Source organism: Athene cunicularia (assembly GCF_003259725.1).
Source record: "Athene cunicularia isolate RWA chromosome Z unlocalized genomic scaffold, athCun1 chrZ_part2, whole genome shotgun sequence".
In the NCBI taxonomy this organism is placed as follows: Eukaryota; Metazoa; Chordata; class Aves; order Strigiformes; family Strigidae; genus Athene; species Athene cunicularia.
The window spans coordinates 11,866,308-11,882,358 of NW_020799143.1; positions in this window are offsets into that span (position 1 = coordinate 11,866,308).

A 16,051-nucleotide genomic window follows, 5' to 3' on the forward strand; every position below is an offset into this window, starting at 1 on the left:
CAGGCTGATCAAAAGGGTATTCCATACCATATCATGTCATTCTTAGCATGTAAATCTAAGAGTAAAGAAGGGGGGCATGGGGGGGTGTGGGGTGTGGGGTGTGTATGTTTGGCATGATGGCATTTGTCTTCCCAAGAAACCATTACACATGATGGAGCCCTGCTTTTCTGGAGATGGCTGAACACCTGACTGCAGATGGAAAGCTGTGAATGAATTCCTTTGGTTTGCTTTGCTTGCACACATGGCTTTTGTTTAACCTGTTAAACTGTCCTTATCTCAATCCATGAGTTTTTTCACTCCTATTCTTCTGATTCTCTCCCCCATGCTACTGTCAGGGAGTGAGCAAGCAGCTATGTGGGGTTTAGTTGCTGGATGGGGTTAAACCATGACACAAGAAGATGGTGTGACAGCCAACATTTCCCAGTACTAGAAAGACCGTATACACAACAACATACAATCCTCACTAGCATATCTCACTTTTTCCTTGCATTTTCTAAAAAATACCACAGTTAATGCATCAGCCAGCAGTAGAGTCAGAGGATTTCACTTTTTAGAGTTCACTACAGCTTCCACTTATTAACTCAAAAGTGGGTTATCATCTTTTAAAAAATGTTTTTCTGACAGGGTTGCTTGTGGCTTGAAAGAACCAGCATTCAGATAGTATTAATCTTAGGCTACAGTAAACTGAGGTTAATAGGATCTACTCTGTTCTGGTTTTGTGCCTCTACGCTCTCAGAGGATGTCTTCCCCAAATCATCACTCCAGTAAATTCTAATCTAAAATTAAGTCATTATTGGACAAATATATATTCTGAGCAGTGCTTCCTTGAAGAACCAGTCTCAACCTAAATTTCATTTATGTTGCAGAGGAAACCTGCACAAAACTGAAATGAACTGTGGATTCTCTTACAAACATACTGGCACAAAAACATGAGCACCTGAGCTACAATTAACTAAACAAGTAGACAACTGAATATCCAGATGAACCTACCTGGTTTCAGCGTAAGTCCTTCTCTGTCCAGAGGAGAAGCCAGGACCTCTAAGAAGCTGTAATACTTTCATAGATTAACTCAGATTGTTAAACTTGGGGACAAACCTAGATTTAGATACTCTAAAATACCTTGACACCATTGTGTTAGATATGATTCTGTGTTTTAATTTGAGATACATGAAATATAGCACACTATATTTCTCCAGAGGAAGTTCTTGGCTAGAAATGTGTATACTAAGACACATTTCTATAACATGTTCTCCACTTGGCTTATCAGTTCTGTTCCTTAGTTTCTTCTTCAATGCTCAAAGCAGCACAGTGGCAGGGAAACTGACTGCAACATGAACTGTGCTTTTTCCAAGACAGAGATAGCAAAATGGTTGCTGCTATGGCTCTGCAAAATGCTCCTAAGGTGAGAGGGATGGAGATACACTGTACAGTATCTTGCTAAATGCTTGTGCAAAGGTTAGAAACAATGTAATACAGAAGGGGGGGAAAAAGAGAAAAAAAAAAAAAAAAAAAAAAAAAAAAAAAAAGCCTATTTAAATCTTAAAGGGAACATCAGTTCGTATTTCTAGCTGTCCTTGACGTTCTTTGCTCAGTTTATAGCATCCTTTCCCCCAGGTAAAACAGTAGGGAGTTTTGTTAATTTTTGAGTAGATGTGTAGCCTACTTCATTACTCCCCTGTATAAAACATTTTAAGGACAGAGACCTTTTAAAGATTCGTTCTTTCAAGCTGCATTTCTGGGGACAAATTCTGAGCACAGAAAATATCACAGAAAAGGCTTGTGTTTCTTGCATACAAGTCCTGTCAAACACATTCTATCAGAATTTATTTTTAACAGCATTTTAACAAACTAAAATATTCAGCTAAAGAGGAAAAAAAAAAAAAGGGTGGGGGTATTAATCATGAAAATCTAAAGATTGGAAAAAAGAAAACTAAGAATAAAGAAACAGGCGAGCCACCTTTTGCTGAGCACATCTTCAAAATAAGTCTCCACAATGTTAGCCAGTCAGCTTGATTGTCATCACAACATCTGAACAATGCTGGGCTATACTTTCTGACACCAAGTGGCTAATCTGTAAAGGTGCATTCTGCTGATCTTTTGAACATGCTCCTCCACGTTCAAAAGGCTGTTAAAAGGAAGTTGTACTCAAAGGTTCTTAAAAAGACAATCCTCCTCAGCCCACCCTTGGTTGGATTACAAGTTCTAAGATGCTCTTTCATAAAAATGCTGCATATCATTCACCTAAACTTTTTTTTTTTTTTTAATTTCACTCCAGCCCCTTTACATTTCAAATTAATTTTGTTTTATTTATATTCAAAGTAGTGTTGAATTCAGAAGTCAGATTAAGTATTTTAAAAGATCCTATCTAAGACACACCATGCCACATTCTATGAAGACTACTGAACACCTACACTATTGATATTAAAAGTCATTCACAAACAATAAGAGTCCAAACAGTAGTTAAAACTAAGTTTGACATGGAACAGACTTGTCCCCCTCCCCTACTGTTATTATAGAAGCAAATCAGAAAAAAACCCAAACATACCAGCCAAGAAGAATAGAAAAACAAATGCACCAGCATGATTGTCATTTTGTTGAGGCTAATTGTTTCTCAAAGTTAATGATTATTGGGACCCAGATGTCTTCAGACTCTCACAACAGTAAAAAATCTGCTCCTATTAACTGTGATCAGCATTCTTGAAAAAAAAAAAATCCCATTTTCCTTTTAAATTTCTATGTCTAATTAACAATTAAAAGGAGTACAGTTACGTTTATTTCTGCTTACTGTAAGGCAGTCATCACCACAATTCCTATACATTGTCAAGTCTTTAGGACATTCAATGAATGCTTCATAGTGGACCCTGCTCTCTCTATGTCCCTGGGTGGACATTTAAGCCAAGTATGTCCAAATTCTCATTCGCTTGCTGATTTCTTTCATTCCTGACCTTTCTATTAATATGATTCTTCTGCAGCAACACAGAAAAGATTTTCCTATCTGGTAAGCATTGCAAATTGTACTTTAAATACATTTTTATGTCATCTATTAGCTCCCTCTGCAGTCAGGTGACCTCCTCCAAGAACTCTCCTCATCTGTCCATGATTCCCTGAGAGCATAGTTTTTGTATCAAGCTGCAAATGAAGAAAAATAGATTAAGGGCTCTTGAATGCATACTAGAAGTCAAATAAGAGACTGTGGAGTATCCTGGGTACTATAGCAACCTGCTGGTAGTGTATTTTTTATACAAATTAACTGCAGCATTTACACCAGGTAAAACTGGTGCCTACCACAAGCTTCAGATATAAAGCAGTCTTTGCTGAGGTGATGATCACAGGGATGAATTGTTGTCAGTAGTTTGTTACAATAAAGAGTAAGAATTTTTGCCTAGCAACTAGGCATGAAAGAAAGCATCTCCTCAACCTTCACACTAACTTAGAGCTTTGCAAGACTGATCTTTGGTAACTGAAGGCAGATACCTTAAAAGAAAGTCAGTGTTTTGACAAGTCATTATCACATTTAATTTCTGAATAGCCTCACTTTCAATCCCATTTGCTTTAATTTTTGCTCCTCGGTTTCCAACTGTTATGTCCAGTGGAAATTCTGCCGTCCTTGTGGAGGGAGCCATTTTCAGAAGAGACTTTGCTACTAGCAAACAAGAAGTGCAATTGATTTCTATTTAACTTTTAAGTATTTCGTAGATATCAGGTAACAACCTACAACCACAGGATAAACAAACAAAAAGGCAGCAAAACAGCATTTGCTATTTAGGTAGACCCTGAACTACCTTGGGATATTTTGGAAGCCCACTCAGTAAGAGTTTGTCTTGCAAAGGTACAGCATGCTGTGCCAAGAGACCGCACCCAGCTGCTATCGGTCACAAATGTGAGGTTTTCTGTAGCCTGGGGCTTCAAGAGTGCCCTGGAGGAAGGAAAAGATCAGCTGCCAGGTGCGGTCACAACTGCTCCCAGCTGGTTCTGAAATCAGTGTGCACAAAGTATCACACACGAAAACTTCAACCAACCACATGGTGCCTCTGTTCAGACATGTTTAAGGCAGCTGCTGGAAGAGGCGAAACAGAGGAGATAAATGGACAGCGACATCGCTGAGGGCACAGATGGAGATGTGGTCCTCAGAGATGCCTCAAGCCAGAGGAGGTGCACCTCTGAAGGGACTGCAGCCCACAGAGGGGATGCACTAAAGAGACTGTGGCCCTCAAGTGACATGAACTAGGGTAGGGACACCCCTGAGGGTCTACAGTCCATGGATGATTGCCACCAGGACAGGGACATTCCCAAAGGGACTGTGGCTCATGAAGAATATATGCCAGGGTAGGAACTCCCCCAAAGGGACTGTGACCCATGCATAAACCACACCGGACAGAGGAAAACAAGTAAGAATAAAAGACTAGGAGAAAGAAAACGTGTACAACCCCAACACCAGTTCTCCAAATCTTGGCTGTTTTCACTTGTGACATCACTTTAGCTGGTCCCCAGTGGAATCCCACTGACTCAGGATGTTTTTACAAGGTTCGCTGAAGAAACTCATTGACCCTGCAACTGAGACATATTAGTGTGAGGGGTACATGAGAGGTGGATTCCCCATAGGCTTTTCCTGCACACCCAGCGATAATGGATTTGTCTCAGTCCTCACATCAGAGGTTCACAAATTCGTGTTTCCTCTAAGTCCTGCTGTGTATGCTCATCCTCTGAAAGACTATTAAATCTGAAAGATTGTTAAGTGTAAATTATATAAAATCTATGCTGTATGGGGGTTTGTTTGTTTGTTTGTTTTTAAGGTAACAAGTAACTGCTAAATAGCACCTGGTTTTAGATAGATAGCAGACATTAACACTAGTGCTCCATTGGTAATATCCTTACCCCTGAGGTGGTATTAAATAATATGCCAGCATGGTGTCAGGCTGAATTGTTGGAAGCACTGTCTTTAAGATATGGTATTAAACCTATATCTGAAATATTTACAGTCCTTGGAGATCTCCACTGCACTGTGAGCAAGGCTGTCCCTGGAGTTCTGACTAAATCACATTTTTTCAATTACATTCTGTCAACCTAAATTTCCACTGCATTTTTGTTTAGATACTGTATACTCCTTTGCCTCTTGTCTTAAACTGTTGTGCAGTATTTGTGCACACTTTTAGAAGCTCACATGTTGATAAGTTCTTGGAGAGCAAAACATAAGGTCATGCCACAGCTTCAATGGGGAAAGTGCTTTTATTTCACTCAGACTTCAGAAGAGTGGTACAACCACATTCCTCACTTCAAGTACAGGCAGAACTTTGCAGCATTTACGGGAATCATTAGAAAGAAATGGCCACTGGTAAACTCAGTATAACCAGCTTCAAATAAAGGTGGCTCTTGACCCAGAATCTTATCAAGGGTGGCACATTTGGGGATCTTTCTAAGCAGAATTTGCATTTTTTCGGTACATGAGTAGTATTTTCAAGCTTCTGTTTGTTACAGAAATAGAACTAGTAACTTTTTAATGAAAGCTTGTGATTTCAGGTCAACAATTGTCATTTAAATAGTCAGGAGAACTAATAACAGAAACTTCTGCACTCGTGACATACTACTTCCTCATTCCCTTCATCTTTTACAAGACTTTCAGTGCAAGTTCTAGTATATCCCACAAAAATGTAGCACCAAATTTTGTGGCAGAAGTAAACCATTGTCTAGATCCCACAAATGCATCAACAATGCAGAGGAGATGGTCTACTCAGGAAAATTGAATTTTTACACACACCCCAGATAGCTTTTCCCTGTAACATGGAGAAACTCCTGATATGATTCTAACCCTTTAGAATCACAGAATCATTCAAGTTGGAAAAGACTCATAGAATCATTGAGTCCAACCATCAGCCCTATTCTACAAAGTTCTCCCCTACACCATATCCCCCCAGCATCTCATCCAGATGACCCTTAAACACATCCAGGGATGGTGACTCTACCACCCCCCTGGGCAGCCTATTCCACTGTCTGACCACTCTTCCTGTGAAATTTTTTTCCTAATGTCCAGTCTGAACCTCCCCTGTTGCAGTTTAAAGCCATTCCCTTTTGTTCTATCACTAATTACCTGTGAGAAGAGACCAACACCAACCTCTCTACAATGTCCTTTCAGGGAGTTGTAGAGAGTGATGAGGTGTCCCCTCAGCCTTCTCCTCCTCAAGCTAAACAGTCCCAGCTCCTTCAATCTCTCCTCATAGGATTTATTCTCCAGGCCCTTCACCAGCTTCATTGCCCTCCTCTGCACTCACTCCAGCACCTCGAGATCTCTCGTATTGAGGTGCCCAAAACTGGACACAACACTCCAGGTGTGGCATCACCAGTGCAGAGCACAGGGGGACTGTCACCTCCCTACTTCTGCTGGTCACACTGTTTCTAATACAAGCCAGGATGCCGTTGGCTTTCTTGGACACCCAGGCACACTGCTGGCTCATGTTCAGCTGCTTGTGCATGAGAACACCCAGATCCTTTTTGAGGAAGGTACAATTATTTTTTTTTTTTAAATACTTAAATCTGTGTAGAAAACTGCAGACAGGCAGTATCACCCTCTTTGTGCAAAAATTTGTCTATCCATCATTCAGCACAGCAAGCCAGCTGTTAAATCCCTGTTCTTTTATTTTTGGAACAGGAATACAGTAAATAACTTATTCTAGAAGATTACCATCAATTTTCTTCAAAGAAAGCAGTTCTCTTAGTTCAAGTTCAAATTAAATAAAAGCTCTCTTATCTAAGTGTCATCAGAGACAACAACAAAGGGATTTCAGAAATCTTTATCACCTCAAATTCCCATAGAAAGCTAAAATTGTTCCACACTAAAAGACTTCTCACAGTTTGTCCACAATATAAGGTATATTCTGAACAATTTCATGTTTTTCCATGTATTTTCCTGCAGAATTATCCCTTATTCTGATTTAGTCTCATTATTCGAAAGTTATTTCAGACAAGCAGAGTTCAAATAAGCACATCCACAAGTGGAGTTACTCAGTAATAGCTACAGAAATTAAATTTACATTTACTTTAATCAGAATTAACTTTCAGGTGTGAACAAGCTCCTTATTATGTTATGGAAACAGAGGCTGAATTACAATGATCTAGTTAGAATACAGCTGCACACATATACAAGAAAAAATAATTAAAAGTATGATTTTTAAAAGTATCTTACTAAAGCATTTATTCAAAAATCACTGCCATAAGGACACAGAGTCACAGGCTATGGAAGAAGCATTGCAAAGTAGCTACACACATACACACCCTGCCCATGTGAAAAATGTGTTATGGAGAAAAAAGAATAATTATACATGCATGTCCCAGGTGGACCATACTTCCTGAAGAAGACATTTGTAGAATAGAATACATATTCCCACACATTAAGCCCATGAAAAACCATTTTATAAGTTTTGTTTATAGAAATATACATACATACATAATCCCTGTTCAGACTCACCTCATTTAGCTATTATCAGCCTGCTAAGCAGTATGAGGGAGGTAGAATGGGATTTGTGGGAATATTCACAAATATCACCCAAAAAATTCTGACTCTTTTTATTTCTGTCTTATGGTCTTTCCATTTAAGAGAAGCAACAGTGGTTATAATCACTCAGAAAGGGATGTACAAATTAGATTATCAAGAAATGATTCCTGCTGCCATGGCAATTACAGATGCTGTGCTGGTCCCACTTGGACTGTCAGCCAGATTTCTTCACTCTTCTGATATTTTCAAATAACAACTATTGCTTTTTTAATTTCCCTCTGTATAATTAATGGTAGCAACAGCATATAAACAAATACACTTTACAGATTGACTGTTATAATACCTATTTGTATGACACCGTTTCCCACAGCATTCTCCTAGTGAAACTGGCTGCTCGAGGCTTGGACCGGCACACACTTTGCTGGGTAAAAAACTGTCTGGATGACCGGGCCCAAAGAGCTGTGGTGAACAGAGTTAAATCCAGTTGGCGTCCGGTCATGAGTGGTGTCCCCCAGGGCTCAGTGTTGGGGCCACTCCTGTTTGACATCTTTATTGATGATCTAGACGAGGGGATCGAGTGCACCCTCAGCCAGTTTGCAGATGACACCAAGTTGGGTGGGAGTGTTAATGTGCTCGAGGGTAGGGAGGCTCTGCAGAGAGACCTGGACAGGCTGGAGCCATGGGCTGAGCCCAACTGCAGGAGTTTCCATAAGGCCAAATGCTGGGGGCTGCCCTTGGGCCACAACAACCCCCAGCAGCGCTACAGGCTTGGGGAGGAGTGGCTGGAGAGCTGCCAGTCAGAGAGGGACCTGGGGGTGCTGATTGACAGCTGGCTGAACAGGAGCCAGCAGTGTGCCCAGGTGGCCAAGAAGGCCAATGGCATCCTGGCTTGTGTCAGCAATAGCGTGGCCAGCAGGGACAGGGAAGGGATCTGACCCCTGTACTCCGCACTGGGGAGGCCGCCCCTCGATTCCTGTGTTCAGTTTTGGGCCCCTCACTCCAAAAAGGACATTGAATGACTCGAGCGTGTCCAGAGAAGGGCAACGGAGCTGGTGCAGGGTCTGGAGCACAGGTCGTACGGGGAGCGGCTGAGGGAACTGGGGGTTAGTCTGGAGAAGAGGAGGCTGAGGGGAGACCTCAGGGTTGCAGAGAGCTGGGGATGAGTCTCTTTAAGCAAGTAACAAGAGATAGGACAAGAAGGAAAGGCCTCAAGTTACGCCAGGGAAGGTTTAGACTGGATATTAGGAAGCATTTCTTTCCAGAAAGGTTTGTTGGGCGTTGGAATGGGCTGCCCAAGGGGGTGGTGGAGTCGCCATCCCTGGAAGTGTTCAAGAGTTGGGTCGACTTAGTGCTTAGGGATATGGTGTAGTTGGGAACTGTCATGGTGGGGTTAATGGTTGGACTAGATGATCTTCAAGGTCTTTTCCAACCTAGACGATTCTGTGATTCGGTATGATCAAATCTATACTGATGTCACTAGAGTTCTGTGTCAGGACCTTGGAAACCATGGCAGGGCCACAGCTTGAATGTTAAAGTGCCTAATAAGAATACTTAAACAGCAGCTGTTGATCATTCTTTCTGGAGAGAGCACAAGAGCAAGTGAATTCAGTATGAAAAAATAATCTGACTCATGTACTATGAAGAAATGACAGAATCTTCTTTTAACAAATGGTTGATGCATGAAATTCAGCATCAAGAAAACTAAGTTAAAATCTGCAAATGTTTTATAGAACAATGAGGAAAACAAAAAATAATAATAATAGAGTTTTGAAGATAATATAATCAGCCATTTTTCATTCCTTTACCATTTTCTTTTTAAAATTTTTTTGGTGTGTACTTTATTCTTCAGCTTTTATGTGTGAAATCTTTGATTGCAGACAGGAGGATATTGCACATGCTAACTTATAATATCAAAGATGATGGTGTAATGAACAAAAGTACATATAAATTTGAACTAATTTAAATGACCTTTCACCAATCTGCAAAGAAAGATAACACTATTTTTACATTTACAGATGTTTCAGAGAAGTTGTATTCTAGCTGATATATTAATACATTTTTATTTATAGTTGTCTATAACTAAAGTATATTTAACACATTTGTATTCACCTCATTTATTCCATTATTCACTTTTACTGCTAGCTTTATGCGTAAACAAATTACTTTAGAAATGTATGTATAAAGAGAATTGAAAGTATCAACTGAAAAATAAGGAAAGAATATATAGTTTCATTAAGAAGTAAAAATCTTCTGAAGCAGACTGACATCTTTGTTGAAGCAAATACCATAATTACGATGCAAACAGCAGGAAGAAAAACAACTTTCTTGTTTAAACACTGGAAGATATAGCAGGGGTCACATTCTTGAGCCTTAAGCCAAACATCAGCTCCCAAAGCACCAAGTTCAGGATTCACACCAACATTCACACAAACTCCAGACCCAAAAGACTTTTGGGACTGAGCCCTCTGCCTCAGCTCTGGCATGAATTTTACTGGCTATGGTGGAAGTTTTCATTTCATAACAAATGAAACTACTTTTGAAGGCCCTCTTAGGAGAGCCATATGGAAAGCTGTGAACTCTAAAGTTCCTAACAAGGGATTCACATGATGACTATTAGACACTTTACCTTTGAGCTCCTTTTTCTTATTTAAATAATTTATTCAGGAAGGTCTTACTAAATTAAACCTGTAGCTTACTTCATCCAAGTTTAGTATATACATCATCTCAGTCAGAGACACAATAGCAAGAGGTTATTCGGCAACACATTTTAGCCATTTTGAAAGGGAGGAAGATGGACATGGGCCATGGATTTGAGGCCCTCAAGATACAAGCAGTCAGCAAGCTTAAGTGCTTGCAAAAAAATAAATCTAATCTACCTCTATATGGGAATTGTCCTGAGTTCCTAATTGATCCCTCTAGCAAAAAGGCACAAGAGATGTCTGATGTCAAAGCAATGCTACTCTTAATTATATACCAGGAAATAAATGAGACCTGTTTCAAGTGTGCACTAAAATTGTCTCAAGAGATTAGCCTCCAGCAAATACATTATACCATCCACCAACCTCAAGAAGGGAATTCCTTACTGTAGCTAAATATCAACATTGCCATATGCAAAAGATCCATTTGAATTGAATCCACTGCTAAATATACATCCAGCTCTCCATGAACACAAAAAATAGAAATAGCAGAATAGCAGCTGGGAGCTACAATCTTCTTACAGTATGCTTTTCCTACACAGGCAAAAAAAGGAGGGGGGAAGGGGAGGAGAAAAGAAACCAATACTATCTAAAGCTTTCAAGAAAGTTTTTATTTACCTTGTAAAACACCAGTGCAAGTGTCTTAAATAACAAGGCTTAATTTGGCATGAACACTCCCCAAGATCACCTCTGCTTTTCTTCACATTCCTCATCTCTTAATCCTTTGATCTAGTTTACACTATAATTTAAACACTAAAGATAATTAGCTTACTTTCTAAGAGCCTTTCTACTAACAAGGTATAAGACAAGTCTGTTTGGCAAGTTTGGATTGCAGCATATCTTTATTTGCTAAGTGTCTGTGTTTTACTTATTTACGTAGTGATTTTTTCAGGTGAGAAATTTGCTTCCTCTTAGTTCTTTAAAGAAAGATTCAAACCAGTTGCACTTGGAGCAACTAAACAGCATCTTCACATATAATTTGCTAGTCTGGACATATAGATGACCATCTCTGGTTTTCATCTGCAGCACACAGAGTAGCTATAAAGCAGAAGTAGATCAAATACAGGGAGCTCTTACTAAATGCATTAAAGCCTCTCTACACCTTGAGGCTATATTAAACAAAATGTGGGCATTTCATTTAATATTGTTACATTTTGTTGCGTAGCAAAGTTTGTAGTTACTGCTCTGTCAGGTTTATATTACAAAACTAAATATGCCAAACATAACAGGAGAAAATTTTTATCTCCATATGTCAGTATAATCACTAAACCATTAAAGTAGATTTTAAAATATTTTTAATTATTTCTGTTGTGAAACAACTGTTAATCAGTATACAACACATGCTGACACTGCCACCAGATTTACAAGGCCCTTAGTCTCGTAAATAATCCTGAATAATTTTTAAAAGGAGTGAAAAATCGAAGTGAAAAACTTAGACAAGTTTTGAAACTGTAGCATCTTCTCCCTCAGAAAAAAACAAACCAAACCAAACCAAAACAGAAAGCAAAACTAAATAGAAATCATATCAGGAGATAGAGAGCACACACCAAGTAGAAAAAATGGAGATGACTTTCAAGGCTGAAAATTATTCCCCTTGCTGATCAAAAGAATCAGTCCCATGACCTTCGTGTACCCCTGGTATATCATGACACTAAAGAAACAACGAAAGGCAGCCATAAAAGAAAAAGCTTCTTATCTCCAGGACAGTACACATTTTACTCCTTTTTAATTACAACAACAGTTTAAAACCAACTCAGACTTAACTAGCATTTAGCATGATGTTTTTACTCTGGAATTGTAAACACTAATTTATTTTTAGCTGATAAGTAATAACCATGTTAACTCTAGCTAAATAACAGATAAAAACAAATATACTTGTGCTAAATAAACAACATATCTTGCAGTAAACTCATAATAACATGTTGCTTTACAACCATATACTCTAGACAGTGTTTATGCTATTGATACAGACCACGCCTCTCTTGTCAGATGTTTTGTTCAGCTGTTGTAAATAAAGGAATTCAGGTTGCATAATTGCAGCTGGTATTTTGTTTCACTAGTCAATACATAACAAATAAATTATTCCACATCTGTGAGTAATTATTTTTCTCCCTCTTGAAATGGTAGGAATCTGGATTTTCTATCCATAGCACAAAGTAATTCAACTGCTGGTTAATTAAATATTAGCTAAGTTTCTCTTTACAACTGTAAATTGCACTTCAGTGAAGAAAGTGACTGTGTCTTGAATGTTACACCATAGTTCATAATGCAAATGTACTAATTGATTCTCCTTATGACACTGGAAAAGACATCACTCTGATGACTACATTTTTTAAGTTGCCATTTCAGTACTTAAGACCTATAAAGAAAAGAGGGGAAGGGAAAGAAGGGGAAGTCTTCCAAATCACAGCTCACACTAATGAATTATACGGTTATAGTAGACTGCACTCTTAGACAGTCAGTACTGTCCAGAATAGCCATAGATACAGAGTTCTTCTTTCCATCTAAGTCAATGGAGCTTATGACTGTGTTCTTGTTATGCATACATAAATGAAAGGCTTTCAGCTTCAGCTTTCAACAGTGACTGCCAATTCTGTTCCCTCTTTCAGAGGATATGTCAGAGTTTAACTGCCTTCACCTCTGTTTTTTTCTTCATAAAATTGGGGGTGACAGCAATTCATATTTGTATTCTAGCAACACTTAAGAATTTCCATCAAAAATTAGAATCACACTGTTTGACAGCCTTTAGAGAATGCTTTGGCAAATATCCTTGGAAGAAAGTTGCTATTCCTTAATTGTACCCTGCTGAAACCAGATGTTAAGGATATGTTTCTTCATCTAAAGAGGCCAAATAGCATAAAAGGCCAAGGTCTGCAGGCAGTCTTGATCAGCTTAGTAGGAATTTTTACCAGGCCTACCAGACAGGCTGTGCACCTCAGAGATTTCATTTCCAGTTAAGTGAGAACAAGCTCTCTGGACTCTAGGCACTAGATTAGCTCTGCACAGACTGAGCCAGGACAGTATCCTTTGAGTTTGTGACACCACACTGACCAATTCTTTTAATCAGCAGGCTCATTCTTATCTGTGCTCCCACCCAGAGTCCGTAGCAGCGGATTCCCCATCATGGTATGACTGCCTCTTCTGCAGGTTCTGATTTCCAGATGCAGTGGCAAGGACCCTGGTTCCACCTGTCATTCTGTTGCAGGTGTATCTGCCCAATGAAAGCAGAGCTTCTTGGCTGCTGAAGTGTAGCAGCTTGAGGCTTCCTTTGTCTCAGGGCCTCACAGTAGTTGGGGCCTTTGGCCAATGGGAGCCACTATTGACGACAGGTCAGATTTGGCCTGGGTATAAATGGAGTCACCATGGAGCCATTTGGAGCTCATCCCCTGGAGCAGCAGCTGTGGTTAAGGACTCTCCCCCGGGTCAGGACACTGCCCTGAGCAGATCCTCGAAGTTGAGAGCCCTCACTTGTCAGGTGAATAATAGAGCATTTTGGGTTGCCATTAAACCTCATGGAGTTCTTTGCTATATGTTTTGGGTTGCTTTAAACCCTAGAAAGTTGTTCTGTTCTCTCATCTCACAGACATTTGAACCTGTAATTTATGGAGAGCTAGTTATTTGTGTTAATAACATTTTTTTTTCAATTTTTGGTGGTTGGATGTTTATTTGAGAGCCTTTGTAACAAATTCATGAGCAAGTGCCAATCTGTGCCCCTGGGCCCTGCCCAATGCTGGAGATTTTACTACAGTGGTAACTCTGCAAGGTTATATGCCCAGTCTGCCCACTTCAGCCCAAGACAAAGAGCAAAACATATCAAAAGTGGTCCGTTCTCCCTGCTTTCTGTCTTGTAGTAGTCAAGGGTAGGTAGGCCATTCCTATCAGTACTGCTGAGGTGCTGCACAGGCCATGTTTGGTTCATGGGCTGCTGGTTGAAGAAACCTGTCTGACAGCATAATACCTAGGCAACTGTTAACTCAACAAAGAAGCTTGATGATAACAATGAGGAATGAATACTGCCCAAATTCTTACAGAATCACAGACTTATTTAAGTTGGAAAAGACCTTTCAGATCATCAAGTCCAACTGTATCCAGCAGAATGTAGCTTTCATGATTTTCAGAAATTCTTTCCGATTTAAACTTGTTGCATTTTAAATCAAAGTAATTTTGAGGTCATACTGGGCTGCAAGATTAGTCCTTGAAGTACACAGCCATAGGCAAATACACAAGTGCTTTGCTAACATTCAAACACTGATTCACTAGTTCAGCAAAGTAGTATTCTTATTACTATGTCTGCAGAGCTAATCTGGCAAAGCCACAAGCTGGATCCATATAATGAAACAAGCTTTCATTACTGAAACAACAGGGCTATACTAGTGGCTGGATAGTTTCACCTGTGTATGTGTTGGAAACTTGTAAAGAGATGTCAGTCAGGGACCACTTTCCCTCATATTGTTATTTATAATGCAGAGCTGACTTGTTTTTCATGTTAACATGGCACAAAGCACATTAACATGCCCTGAAGGCCTTCTTGGCAAGAGTCTTAAAACAGAGTTGGGATGTATCCTAACTGGAGGGCCAACTATGTTGTATCATCCTATGTAAATGTTTTACACAGAGCTAATTTGACTTTTCAGACATTGTGACATGAGAGAACTTCTTCCACTGACTACTGTAAGAGAAATGGTGGTAATGCACTCCCTTTTAGGGAAGGTCTGGAGCAGAGCAGCTGGGAGTGATAGTGGCTCTCAGGTCAAACACAAGTCAATAAAAATATGTTGTTGAAAAAAGCACGACCACAATGCCAGCATGTTTAAGTGGATGTACACACCCAAGACATGAAGAAAACTAATGCTTAGCTAAAATACTGTGTCTAGTTTTAGGCACTGAACTTCATGACCAGAAAACATCCAGAAAGTCCTGAGGAAACTACAAAATCTGTATTACAGAAGATTCAAGGCAATGTATCAATAGTCTGCGTGTAGTTGAAAAGTTGATGCAGTAAAAGGATTAACCTGTGCTATGTGCTCACTTGTAATATAAAAGCAGTGGGTTTAACAGAAAGTACAGGGGATGTAAATTCGAAGAACATAAACGTTACAGACACTGGGACAGATTGCCAAGAGGCACTGTGAACTAACATCATCAGAGAGCTTCATAAAGAACAGCTTCTGGAGATCCCTCCAACCCTATTCCCTCTGATACTTCTTTGCCCACTAAGAAAAGGAGGTGCTCTCCTCCTTACATCAATTTTCAGCTAACACAACAATCCAAGCGACTATGATACTGTCTACTGTTCTTGTTTAAAGGAGATCTGTTCTCTCCTTTCTGTGTGCACTCGATACTCTCACACAATCACCCTCTGCTGAGCACCCTCTGCTATTCACCTGCCAAAGTCCCATGAAGTTCCTTTACTTCAGTAAGGAAATGGGGTCTGGTTTTTGTCATAGAGCAGCTCGACAGTTCCCTTGAAACCCGAATTTTCTAGCTGGCTCATAGCCCTCTGAAAAGCTGTGCCATCGTGCACAGCGCACCCTGGCCCTCGAACTGCACAACAACGTCACTCCTTCCGTTTGCACACAGCGTCCGGGAGGCTCGGCTTGACTTCGTTACGTTTCCCAGACACAAACTGCGTGCTGAGTGCCACCGACGCGTAGGGATGTCGGCGGCGGATTTTTCTCTCCGTCCTCTGCTCCAAAGGCCCTGAACTGACCGGCTCCCCCTTGGGCGAGGGGCGTGCCCGCCGGCCCCGACTCTCCCGGGAGCCCTCCGCGCACCCCCGGCGCTCCCCCGCAGTCATGCAGACCCCGCGCTTTCCGCTCTGGCTCCGCCTTATCCTTCCTCCTCCTCCTCCTCCTCCTCCTCCTTCCCC